The sequence below is a fragment of the Rhineura floridana genome, chromosome 13 (assembly GCF_030035675.1).
Source record: "Rhineura floridana isolate rRhiFlo1 chromosome 13, rRhiFlo1.hap2, whole genome shotgun sequence".
Taxonomy (NCBI): domain Eukaryota; kingdom Metazoa; phylum Chordata; class Lepidosauria; order Squamata; family Rhineuridae; genus Rhineura; species Rhineura floridana.
This window is the reverse complement of record NC_084492.1, coordinates 2,613,649-2,625,648: the sequence shown is the minus strand read 5'-3', so window position 1 is coordinate 2,625,648 and position 12,000 is coordinate 2,613,649. Positions and strand designations below refer to the sequence as shown.

The 12,000-nt window shown below is 43.8% G+C and overlaps 1 pseudogene; it reads left to right on the top strand.

Annotated features, from left to right (window-relative positions):
* The first annotated feature begins 3,290 nt into the window (after positions 1-3,290).
* On the top strand, positions 3,291-3,409 carry LOC133369440 (5S ribosomal RNA; annotated as a pseudogene).
* Positions 3,410-12,000: the final 8,591 nt, after the last annotated feature.

Sequence of the window (12,000 nt, the reverse complement as noted above, 5' to 3'; positions counted from 1 at the left end):
TGTGATTGATGTTTCTCTGAAGACAATCTTGGTCAAGTCCATGAGATGGTCTAGATTAGTAGTTCTCAGACTCTTCCCCCTCATGGGACACACGAAGACTGCCAAGGATCTTGATGGACCCCTTGATTATTTTCATGCCTGTTGTAGCAATTGTAAAGCACTGTGTAGTAAATGTATGATTTTAAATTTATTTTTATTCCTTCTATTATTTCTTATAAATTATATTTTATTGTATTACAATTTAAATTCCATAGAATTCAAACTGTAATACAATATACTAAATAAAATACAAACAAATATTAATATTTAAATATTAAATAAAATAAGCAATAAAATACAATTAAAAATCAATATGAATATTTAATATGATGGATGTGCCTCCCGTCTTCAACTACAAATCCATAGATACACCATGAACCACCTGAACAAAGCTTACGGACCACTGGTGGTATGCTGACCACAGTTTGGGAACTCCTAATCTAAAGACAGAAACAGAAGCTCTACCATGAGCATACTGAGAAGGTGCTGGATATCTGGGTGGCTTTAGCTGGCCTTTGCTCAGCAAAAAAATATAAATTCTCAGTAAATATTTAATTTCTGTTTCTCTCTCTGAGTGAGGAGGCCATTTAGCATTGGAAAGTTAAAAAACAGGGTGGGCCAATAACCCTTCTTGTCAGTTCCATCTAGAGTAGATGATGGAGATGAGCCAAGTTCTGACTGAAATGGCCAAGTGGAGGGAGCTTACCAATTTGAAAAGAAAATGTTCCAGACGAGAATGCCTACGGAAATTTTTTTTTGTGGGGGAGAGAGGAAAGGTCTATGAATTGTTACTACAGGCCATTGGCAACCCACTCCACCCACCATTACACTTAGGATTTGGGGAGGGGTGGCCAGCTGTATTGTCAAATTATCTGGAGATATGTGGTGTCCAGCAATTATCCCTTTAATGCCCTATCTGAAGCCTATTTTAGGCTTAATATGCTTTTATGTAATGTAGGCATATATGCAGAGCTTGGAAAAGTTACTTTTTTGAACTACAACTCCCATCAGCCCAATCCAGTGGCCATGCTGGCTGGGGCTGATGGGAGTTGTAGTCCAAAAAAGTAACTTTTCCAAGCTCTGCTTATCATAGTAATAAGTAGTAGCTGAGAGCTGTATAAGGATAGACGATGAAAGGCAGTCTTATTAGAACAGATTGGGAGGGGCTGGAGGCTGCAGGTCACAGAGAGGACAGGAACAGCAATACAAAGATGTGTCTGCACCAAGCCCAAATGGAGATGCATGGGAATGGGCTCACTCATGCAGCAGCTGGTTGTCAGGAGGATGGCACATTCATTGACCCTGATTGGCTGCATAGGGGGCCAGCCTCTGGGAAGTGGGATTGCCCACTGGGCATAAAGGGGTGTGTGGTCATCCATGGTTAGGAGAAACTCCATGTACCAACATTACACATACCACCGTTAAGAGACTGCCAGGAGGAGCATGACTGAGCATATGACTGAGCAACAGCTACTGTTGAGATCTAGAGAAGGGATTCTTCCCAAAGCTGAGTGGTGAGGTATTATCTGCTCTGCAGAGTTATATCTATGCAGTGCTAAAGTATAGCTGTTAGCTAACTAAAACAACTTGATTAGCACAGGTGGTATTAACTTTCATTGCTCACCTGAATCTCTTTAAAAGAACATTTGCCCCTCCCCTAAGCAAATAACAGGGGGTGACGTTACACAAGTGCCTCCCCTGCAGACTCCCTTGGAACTTCCAGACAATGATGCCCTTGCACTTAAGCAACATGACACTGCCAGTTTAAAAATCGTGGACTGCAAAGATTAACAGAGTGAAGGATTGTTGAGCATGGCCCTTCAGTGCATCTTTTGGTGTCCCTCTCTAGACAGGCTGGTTTACCTGTGATTAAAGTGAGCCCTTACCTTTAAACCATGCTCACTATTCAAAGAAATACTGATAGTATTCGGAGCCAAGTTTTAGTTGCTTGTTTACATTTCTAGCTTACCCTGTAAAAGGATGGATAACGGTATGCTTAAAACAACCATTTAAAAAGGAATAAAAATTAGGTGTTGGTTTGCTGTGTATGGCTGTGTATATACACACCATACATTTAATGCACATGGCTTTCCCCATGGAATCCTGAGGACTGTAGTCTATCTCTAGCAGAGCTTCAATTCCAGCACCTTAAGAAACTACAGTTCCCAGGATTCTTTGAGGAAGTCATGTGCCTTAAATGTATTGTGTGTGTACACAGCTTCAGTTAATCAGTGAAACTGGTGAGGGCAAAGTCTAATTGGTGAGGTAGCAAATTGAGGACACATGTTTCCTGGACCTTTTTTGACACTTGTGGGTGCCTGGGGCTGATGGGAGTTATAGTCCAGAACATCTGGAGGGCACCAGGTTGGCAAAGACTGGGGTGCATCATGACCCAGGCTTGCAAAAGGAAAACAACTGCAAGAGGCATCCTAACTCCTCCTGGGTAAGGGGGGTAAGGAAAAGGACTCGCCAGCTGGTACCCACTCACTGAGGAGGATGTTGCCATGGCCTCCCCACATCTGCCCCCTCAAGGCCAGCTGTTCTAATTCAGTCTTTTGCAACTGAATTCTGTCAGTAGGCTCAATCATCCCAACAGATGTTTAGCCAGCTTTTCACAAAACGGTGGCAACCAAAGGCTAGTGGTTTCTTTTTCTTGGGCTCCCTTTGTCTGCACCAAGGAGACATTTGCTGCTGGCCTGCCAGCCTCCTCCTCCTCCCTTGCTCTAATTGCAATGCTTCCTCTCCTCTCACGCATACTAAGCATCACTTGACCCCACCAGCCCTGCCAGCTGGCTCATTTTTCACAGAGTTGAGTCCTGCATCTGCTAACTCAGAGGTCACAGGAGGATGCAGGGATCACACACCATTCTCTTGACAAAGGTGGTCCGTGTAATAGGATGTGTCTTCATCTCTGGAAGCAAAGCTAGAGGAAGAGGCACAGGGCTGCCTTGGCCATAAGCTTTGCTTTCTCTTCTGCTAGAGTTTATTCACCAAGGAAAAAAGACACACGCAAATAGCTTCTTCTCGGAACAGGAAAAGAAAGAGAGAAAGAAAGAAAGAAGCCCTCCAAGACACTTCGAGCCTGCTCTCTCCACCCTCACATTATGTTATGGGTGCCACTGCCAGGGAAGTACAGTACATAAAGTGATGGTCTTTCTGTTTGAGGGTTATTTAGTTTACCAGCTCAGTGCAGCTAAGTTGAGAATTTGGTGGGCAGATCTCAAAAGGGTTATTGTAGGGCTACAGGAAATATCTACAGCCATACTACCCTGAACATGCCTGATCTTGTCTGACCTTGGAACCTAAGCAGGGTCAGGCCTGGTTAGTACTTGGATGGGAGACTGCCTGGGAATACTGGGTGCCATAGGCTTAGAGGAAGGCAATGGTAAACCACCTCTGAATACCTCTTACTGTGAAAACCCTATGAATATATATTAAAAAATTGATAGGGTTGCCATAAGTTGTACATTGACTTGAAGGCAGGGACCTCACGACGGAGGTGCGGGGGGTGCAGATTGCACTGGGTGACACCATGAGAGGGGGTGACACCCAGAGCTGCCCCCCCTAGGCACCACCTGGAAGCGGGGCAGGCGGAAAGCTGCCCTGCCGCCACCGCACTAATGCCGCGGCCGAGCTGGATCTCCCACAAGGCGGGGCCTCGAGCCGGGTTGCAGCCTGTTACCAGGCAGGCTAGGCTAGAGGCTGCTGCACCACCACCACTACACCAGGGTTGACTGTCTTGCGAGCCACCGGGTGGCTGGGGCAGCCGCCACCCTCTCGCCATGTGTAAGGCCGGAGAGGGGCTTGCGGAAGCAGAGAGAGAGAAACAGCGAGCGAGAGAAAAGCTTCTTGCCACCCTTGCCGGCGGGGTGCAGACCAGGGAGATGGCTCCTGCTCCTCCTCCCGTCACTGCGGTCCTTCTGGCAGGCTTGCCAGAGAGCCACGTGGACGAGGCCTGCCTGCAATCTGAGCCGCGCAGCCTGAGAGCCGGAGAAACCCCTGGGAAGGACGGACACTAGTAGTTCGGACCTTCTTCCCCATCCAATTTCCAGGGTTTTGTCTGCTAAGGTCTCTTCCTGTTGCTGGGCGCTCGGAAGTGAGCCTCATAGTTTAATGGGACTTATATGCACACCCAAGGAAGAAACTCACAGTAAACAAGCGCAGGGGATGGCAGTGCACGCCTGCTATCTTGCACAGGATTGCAGGCGTGCACTGCCACCCCCTGTGCATGTTTACTCGGAGTTTCTTCCCCGAGTGTGCGTACAGCATTGTATCAAGCAGACTGATCCTATGCATGTTTACTCAGAAATAGCTCCACTGAGCTCAGCACAGGACTGTATTGCAATGCAAGGAAAAAACGTGTGGCTTGTGTTCTGCACAACTTCGGGTGGTTGTCCTCCTGTCTTTCCTAAACAGAGTCTTGACTATTTGGGAAAATGCTTCCATCCTCAGGGGATGTTATTTAATCCTGTGTTTTACTTTGTTGCCTGAGACTGCAATTCTACATCCGCATGCAAGCCGCATTGAACTTAATAGGACACTTCTGAGCATGCAGGTATAGGATTGCACTGTATTCAGTTACTGTTGCTTTTATACATTAATGTGTTCATAGTTCCTATTTACAAGAGTTATGCTTTTAGAATTTCTTGCTTTTCATCCACTTTAAAAACGTGGTGTTCTTTTACTAACGGCATAACACAATGGATTAGGCAGACCACTTTTAAGTGCTGAAGGTTTAAAAAATGGAAGTAATTATGTCAAGTGAGTCAGCTTAGCTGAGTGAGTCATTGGCATTTGGTAACAGAGGCAGCCTCTGTGTGATACTGTACAACCTAGTATTGTTGGCAAATATTACTTGGAGAAGCTTTCAATATATAAGTGATACTATTCTATGCATTGGAACAAAAAGTGTGTGCAAAGAATTAAAATACATATCCTGCTCTTGGCTTTTTATTAATTAGTTCTGTTGCTTTAACTGGAACTACTAATCATTGGAATATTGTTTTCATTGACAATGAACTTAAACATATTTGCCTTCTAAGTATCTGACTGGGAGGGACCTGTATTTAAGGTGACTCGAGCACATACTTCTAGTGCTGTGGCACCAATCCTCTGGAATTCTGTTCCCTTAGAAGTGAAGCAGGCCCCAATGCTGTCAACATTTTTTACTTTTTGAACGCTTTTCTCCCATGCTTTTCCAAATTAGTCTATTTTCCCCCTAGCAGTCCTTAAGACTTGCTGGTTTTTATATTTTAATAGTGTTTTATGAGCTGTATTATTTCACTTGGGTGTTCCCTGAATGTAGAGTGGTTTCATGTCGATTGCAACTTATGGCGACCCTATGAATCAGTGACCTCCAGTAGCATCTGTCATGAACCACCCTGTTCAGCTCTTGTTTTCAGGTCTGTGGCTTCCTTTATGGAATCAATCCATCTCTTGTTTGGCCTTCCTCTTTTTCTACCCCCTTCTGTTTTTCCCACCATTATTGTCTTTTTCTAGTGAATCATGTCTTCTCATTATGTGTCCAAAGTACGATAACCTCAGTTTCATTGTTTTAGCTTCTAATGACAGTTCTGGTTTAATTTGTTCTAACACCCAATTATTTGTCTTTTTTGCAGTCCATGGTATGTGCAAAGCTCTTCTGCAACACCACATTTCAAATGAATGGATTTTTCTTTTATCTGCATTTTTCACTGTTCAACTTTCACATCCATACATAGAGATCGGGAATGCCATGGTTTGAATGATCCTGACTTTAGTGTTCAGTGATACATCTTTGCATTTGAGGACCTTTTCTAGTTCTTTCATAGCTGCCCTCCCCAGTCCTAGCCTTCTTCTGATTTCTTTACTGTGCCAAGGTATTGATAATCCTTGACAAGTTCAATGTCCTTGTTGTCAACTTTAAAGTTACATAAATCTTGTTATTACTTTAGTCTTCTTGACTTTCAGCTGTAGTCCTGCTTTTGTGCTTTCCTCTTTAACTTTCATCAGTATTCGTTTCAAATCATTACTGGTTTCTGCTAATAGTATGGTATTGTCTGCATATCTAAAATTATTGATATTTCTCCCTCCAATTTTCACACCTCCTTCATCTTGGTCCAATCCCACTTTCCGTATGATATGTTCTACATATAGATTAAACAAGTAGGGTGATAAAATACACCCTTGTCTCACACCTTCTGATGGGGAACCAATCGGTTTCTCCATATTCTGTCCTTACAGTAGCCTCTTGTGCAGAGTATAGGTTGCACATCAGGACAATCAGATGCTGTGGCACCCCCATTTCTTTTAAAGCATTCCATAGTTTTTCATGATCTACACAATCAAAGGCTTTGCTGTAATTTATAAAGCACAGGGTGATTTCCTTCAGAAATTCCTTGGTCCGTTCCATTATCCAACATATGTTTGCAATATGATCTCTGGTACCTCTTCCCTTTCTAAATCCAGCTTGAACGTCTGGCATTTCTCACTCCATATATGGTGAGAGCTTTTGTTGTAGAATATTGAGCATTACTTTACTTGCATGGGATATGAAGGCAATAGTTCGATAATTACTGCATTCCCTCGGATCCCCTTTCTTTGGAATTGGGATGTATATGGAACTCTTCCAGTGATATACGGGAATTACGATTTACGAGTAACATTAGTACAAAACATTACTAAGGATTCTGTATGGTCTGGTACGGGAGGAGGTCCATGGGGGTGACACCATGAGTTACCGCACCGGGTGACACCAGCCCTAGTGACGCCACTGCTTGAAGGCATATAACAACAACAGGAAGTATAGAAAAGCACAGCTAAAATGATAAAGCACAGCTAAAACCTCCCAGGAAAGACAAGAGAGGTTGGACTTTGTTAGGTTAAGGAAAAGATGCTGGTACATGGAAAGGCATTTATTTATTTATTTATTTGCTTGCATATTTCTATCTCACCCTTCTAGTGCCATTGGACTACTCAGAGGAACTTACAACAATTTAGAACTATAATGCAGCTTTCCCAAGCCTAGTGCCCTCCAGGTCTTTTGGAGTTTGGACTATAACTCCCATCAGGCCCAGCCAGCATGAACGGCACCAAATTTTGGAAGGCTAATGTTATAAAACAACGCATTCAATTCATAATAAAAATATAAAGGCAGAGAAAAATATGAAGGCAGAGACCATAAATAAAATATAGCTTTCAATAAAACATCAGCACTTAGCAGGCAAAAGCACCTGACATCACTGTGGTCTTCATGTAATGAAATCAGAATTAGTTATATGTTTAAAACTGTTTTGAAATTGTGTTCTGGTAAGAAAGTGTTAATAGAATGTTAGTAGGTGCAGATGATGTATCACTGACAGGTGGGAGGGGCTGTGTGAGTGAGGATTCCAAGGAGAGGTTTGAAGGAAAAAACCCTTTGGAGTTTGACAGAGTTAGATCGGATTAGGGATCCAATAAGATAACCTCTAGTTAGAAGGGTTGTGGGTTTAGGGGAGGATTTCATTGGGATTAGTTGGTTAGGATAGGTAGGTAGGATAGGGACAATAACAACTTGTTAAATTACTGTCATATTTAACATCTTGTATATAATAAAGTGTATTTGTTTGATTCAAAATCTCATGTGTCAGCTTGGTCAAGAGTGCTACCATACTAAAGTCCTTTTCTGTACCTATACCAATTTTACAGACAGATTACACCAGTGATCAACTATTGGGGAAAAGGTGGTGAGACTGAAGCTAGTGGTCCAGAGGGCATATCTGAACCAGGCTGAGGTGGACTTCCTGGGAATGTCACCTTGTAGTGAGTGGTGAGTGGGTTTGCGTGTTCCAATGAACCCTGTGAGCGATGCCGTCAAGAGTCATGTACTCCCAGCAGGGTCACCCATGGCGGTAAGGTCAAGGGAGAGGAACCAGACAAGAAAGATCCAAGAAAGTCCTCAACGGCAGAACAGGTGGAGGACAACAATGTGTATGTTACAACAGCTGTGAAGGCGGATGAAGGCTGCAGCAGATAAAAGACTTCCAATTGTCATGGTATCCCTGCCATTGGATCAAAGCCTTTTTCTGTCAGGATTGTGTGTTGATCGTCATGCGCCAATCTCCCCACATGAAACAAATTCACACACAGGCAAGAACCTTATCTTGGAAGACAATCTTACTCAGCCACGAGTGATCGCCAGTAGTAGTAGTAGGACTTCCTGGGAATTTCCTGATCCAGGTGTTTGAGAATCAGGAGGTGGTAATTCCAGACATACAGAACATCACAGCCCTCCACAACAAATTGATTATATTGTGAAGTTAAGAAGAGTTCCACAGCTGCAGCAGCAGCAGCACCGCCGCCTGGATCAGACCAAAGGACCATCTGGCCCAGCATACCACAGTGGCCAGCCAGTTGCCTCTTGAGAAGTTCACAAGCAGGATATGAAGGCAAGAGCCCTTCTCAGCTGCTGTTCCTCAGCGACTGGCATTCAGAGGCATTCTGCCTGTGAACTTGGAGGTTGAATAGTGCCGCAGATAGGCTGGGGACCTGGTTCAGCCTGAGGGCTGCTTTCTCTTATGGCCAACCTACTTTACAGGCACTGCATGCCAGTGGTGGATGGTCCAGAGGCAAGAAGCAGGTGCAGCCATGGGTGTGACTCTTACCTTTGTACAGGTAGGCCACATTCCAGTCATGGAAAAGCCAGAGGTTTCTCCCATGCATTATCCCACTCCAAGAACACTTTCTGCCCAGGCAAAAGCACTCAAGGAGTGAAGGAAGGAGGCCTGGTGAGTGGGTTGGATCTAGAGAGAGTCCAAAAGGCAGGATAAAGAGGTGTGAAGGGCACTTTTAGCCCCCCACCCCTGCTCTATGTGGAACAAGTATTGCAAGCTCCCACAGCCTTTGGCTTAGGATGGGTTTGGTTCTCCTGCTCTGGAACAGAAGATTGTGCCATTGCTGTGGTGCTCTGCCTCTTTATTTAACTCATGTTTCCCCCTATATTTCGTTTTTGGAATTAAACACTGTATTTTGATCGATGGACTGTTTTTCTGATTGTTGTGTAAACTACTTTATGATCATGTATGGTAAAAAGTGGTCTATAAATATTGGAAATAAAATAAATAAATAAGAGAGGATTCAGTAAAATGATTGGCTAACTCAGTGGCTTTCAAACCGTGCCCAGGGAGACCTTGGGAAATGCTTCAGGTATTCTGTAATGAGAAGACTGGTCACAGCAGACAAACTTCCCTGAAGGACAGCTTGTTCACCACTAGAGAGGAAATGTTTTCCATCATACAACTCTGAATGCAGCTTACAAGAAATATTTAAAATGGGTTAAAATAATTGAATAATTAAGCAATTTAAAATGATCAAAACAAGCAATTAAAAAGATTAGGTGCCAGAAAAAATAGTCCAACTGTCCAATTAAAAGAGCAGTGAATTTAAAACCAGAACCAGCTACTTCCAAAGCAAGAAAACAGCTGAAAAGACAAGGGCACTATCAGAATTCTATTGAGTTGCGTAGCAGAGGTGCGTAGCGTTGCAGAACGGAGAGTATTGAGTGAGCTTAGTGTGTGTGTGTGTGTTTGAATCTTTGGTAAGATTCTACCTACCCTGCAAATTAGTCAGACAGCGACTTTAAGCTTTAAAATAAGAAACAACTACTTTATTCTGGAAGTACATGCTTGATAGGAAAGAGTTCTATATCTAGCTAACTAGCTATCCTGGAGCAACGAGCACTGGTCCCAGTACTCACCCTCATCCTGGTTGAGAGGGAGAAACAAAGGAAAGATGTCTGCTCCCCTCTCGAGAGAAAGAGAACACTGAGAAGGCGGGAAGGAATTGGGATCAAACATCCTTTGCATATCAGTCTAGCAGGAAGGGGAGAGATGGCAGGATCAAAGGGATAGGTGTAGCCTAGCAACCAAGAGGTCTAGCTCTCTAGCTACCCTTATTAACCCAATGCAGCCTCAACCCACCAAGTTGGAGTTGAACCTCATACATTCCATCACCCCTTCTGAATGAGAACTTGGTCCATTCTACAAGGTGCATCTTGCCTCGTAGTTTCTGGTGCCAGACTTTGCCCAATGGTTTGGTCAAAGCATCAGCTGTCATCTCTTCTGTTGGACAGTAGGTCATCTCTAGAAGTCCTTTCTCCCTTATGTCCTTAAGGTAGTGGAACTTCACATCAATGTGCTTCATGCAAGAACTTTGCCCTTCTGATTCTGCGAGTCTTATGCAGGCTTCATTGTCCTCAAGTATTCTGATAGGCTCTGGTTCAGATACGCCCAAGTCTCCTAGAAGCTTGCGTAGCCACAGCATTTCCTTGCATGCCTCATCAGCTGATACGTACTCAGCCTCAGCATCTCTTGCTTTCGACTTGTCCAGCAGATAAGTGACTGTCCATAGTAGAACAAGTTTCCACTGGTTGACTTACGATCTTGGGTGTCTCCAGCCCAGTCAGCATCAGCATATCCTAGAAGGTTAGGATCTCGAGTAGCTGATAGCTTTAGTTTTAAGTTTGCAGTGCCTTTCAGATATCTTGCCACTCTCTTGACTGCTTCCCAGTCTTTCTTGTTTGGCAAGCTGGTTTTTCTGCAAAGGTATCCCACGGCTACCACATCTGGTCTGGTTATTGTGCTGATATACAGGAGTTTCCCTATAGCTTGTCTGTACCTTTCGTTGTCTTCCCAGGGTTGATTGTTCTGGTCTGGTTTCAAGTATCCTACTTCCATTGGTGTAGGTGCTGGATGTGCATCCTTCAGTCCTAGACACTCAAGTAGGTCTTGAGTCTTTTGTTTTTGGTTTAGAAGAAAGGATCCATCGTCCTCTCTTTCAATTTGTATTCCAAGGTAGTACGTGATGTCGCCTAGACATTTCACTTCAACTTCCTTGCTTAGATTATTTACTAACTCTTGCTTGTCTTGTGGATTCTCATAAGCCAGTAGTAAATCATCTACATAAATCAAAATATAAGTCCATTTGTTGTTCTTGAATCTGCAATAGAGGCATTGGTCTGCTGCGCCTCTTTTATAGCCTTGTTCCAAGAGCATTTGGTTCAGTTTGTCATTCCATGCTCTTGCAGCTTGTTTCAGTCCATAGATGCTCTTTTGCAGGTTGCATACTAGGGTTTCCTTTCCTTGTATTTCAAAACCTGGTGGTTGTTGCATGTAGATTTCCTCTTCTATTTCCCCATGCAAGAATGCTGTTTTTATATCCATGTGTTCCACCTGCATTTTCTTGTCAGCAGCAACACTTAGTAGAGTTCTGATTGTTGTATGTTTGACTACAGGAGCAAAAGTTTCATAGTAGTCTTGTCCATACTTTTGAGAGTATCCTTTGGCCACTGGTCTTGCCTTGTATCTCTCAATGTTCCCTTCAGCATCTGGCTTTTTCTTGAATACCCACTTGCAACCTACAGCTTTCCTTCCTTGAGGAAGCTTGCTAAGTGTCCAAGTTTTGTTCTTGTGTAGAGCTTCCAGCTCTTCCTTGGCTGGCTGCCTCCACCTCTCAGCTTCAGCTTTGGGTAAGGCTTCAATATCTTTCCAGGTCTCTGGCTCTGGAAGTTCATCAGCTCTCGCTAGGTAGGACAGTCTCAGTGGAGGTACACCTCTGTTGGTGCGGTTAGAGCATCTTGGTACAGGACTCTCTGCTGCCCCTTCTGGCTGTGCAGGTTCCCCTTCTTGCTCTGATTCCTCACTGTCCTCCAGTGCTGGCATGTTGCTGTAATCTGCAGTGCTGTATGGTATTTCTACTTCATCTTCTTCACTGTTGTGGTCTTGGAATGGTGCCCCTTCTGGTTGGAATACACCATGACCTTCATCAAAGTAGACAGCTCTTTGGATTTCAATCCTTTCTGTTTTGGGATTTAGGATTCTGTATCCCTTTTGTTTTGAAGAATATCCAACGAAGATTCCTTCCTTTGTAGTGTTGTCCAATTTGGTTCTCTTCTGGTGTGGAATGTGACCATACACTTTTGATCCAAACACCTTTATATGAGCCAAA